Here is a 1430-nt window from a genome sequence, read left to right as displayed (position 1 = left end):
ACATTTTTCTCTGGGTTTTCATTTTCACTCTGTGGGTCTTCAGTAAATACAAGGCAATGGGGATGATATTAGCATATCAAGTAATTATTACCATATGGTATTGTTTGAGGTCCTAACTGACAATATGTGTGGAGAATGATCTGAATGATATGTACAGTACCTCTCTTTGCACACGGAGACAGTGGGATCTAGGGTGTGACTAACTTCTTCCTAAATACACTTAAAATTATCTGCACCAAAATTGTACCTATTTTTACTACCGACTGTACAGGGAACCCAGCTCAGTCAGAGCTATCCCACTTGGCCTTATGTTAAAATAATTCTCACCTGAAAGATGGACAGTTAAATTCAACTGAAACAGAATACATAGTGTTGAGCAAGGCAGTGTAATAGATACATGCCTAAACATCTCCTCCAAGGGTTAAAATAGACAAATAAATGGGGAAAAATAAACAAAAAAACCTTTGGGGAGTAAAAATGCAGAACACCAATCCCAGCTGTTTTTCTATATTTTGTTGCATGGAGGCAAACCCTCAAACATTTGGATAGATTTAAGAAGATGCCATTATTTCTTGACGTGAAGGCTGGCAGCTTTGCAAAGGGCAGGAATGTGCAGGGACAAACTGATGTTTCAAACCACTGTGAGGGTGCACAGACTGCCAGTGGGAGACTTTCTGTTCCTTTAGCAATGCAGTGCAGCAACTTCTGCTCCCTTGTTCTTGGAGGCATGGTATCAGATCCTCTAGCCTGCACCAATGAGTAAACTCTCCTCCCTGAGTATCATTTTTCCTAACACGACATGAGGTTCCAGATTTCCTGCATAAATATTACATGGGTCTCAGAAATTATTTATAACAAATGCATTTGAATTCAGAACCAGCTGTAGAAATAAATGTCCAGTACTTCAGAGGCAGTTTTACTTGTAGCAAACAGAGATTAAAAATGCATTTTGCCAACTTATCACCTCTCAAAAAGCATAAGAGGAAAAGTGATAAATTATATTATTAGGATCCAAGTATGATATAAATGTGCCTGAGGTTTGATTACTTGTAACTGTACCAGTAATCAAAAGGGTAGGGACCGAAATACCTGCGCTGTTCTTCCATTATAAACAGTAATTTTTTAATCTTATGATATTAGTGTCTGTAAAGTTGATTTATTGAGTAATTTGGAAGTAAAATTCCTGTCTTCAAGCTAAGTCTGATTTTTTTTTTTTTTTATGATTTTATATCAGTCACTTTATGGGTGTGAGCAACAAGCTCAAGAAAAATAGAGAAAAAAACGTTTATTTCTATTCAAATTCAGCCAAGATCAGTAAATATTTTGCCAGATTGGAACTAGAGTGCTGTAGTGCTGCAGGAAATCCACATTATCCAAAAACTACCAAAGGCATCAAAATAGGGGAATACACCCTGCATAAAAAGATATGT

The sequence above is a fragment of the Lagopus leucura genome, unplaced genomic scaffold (assembly GCF_019238085.1).
Source record: "Lagopus leucura isolate 7727_CA_CO unplaced genomic scaffold, USGS_WTPT01 Super-Scaffold_73, whole genome shotgun sequence".
NCBI classification, from domain to species: domain Eukaryota; kingdom Metazoa; phylum Chordata; class Aves; order Galliformes; family Phasianidae; genus Lagopus; species Lagopus leucura.
This window is presented reverse-complemented; position numbering follows the sequence as displayed.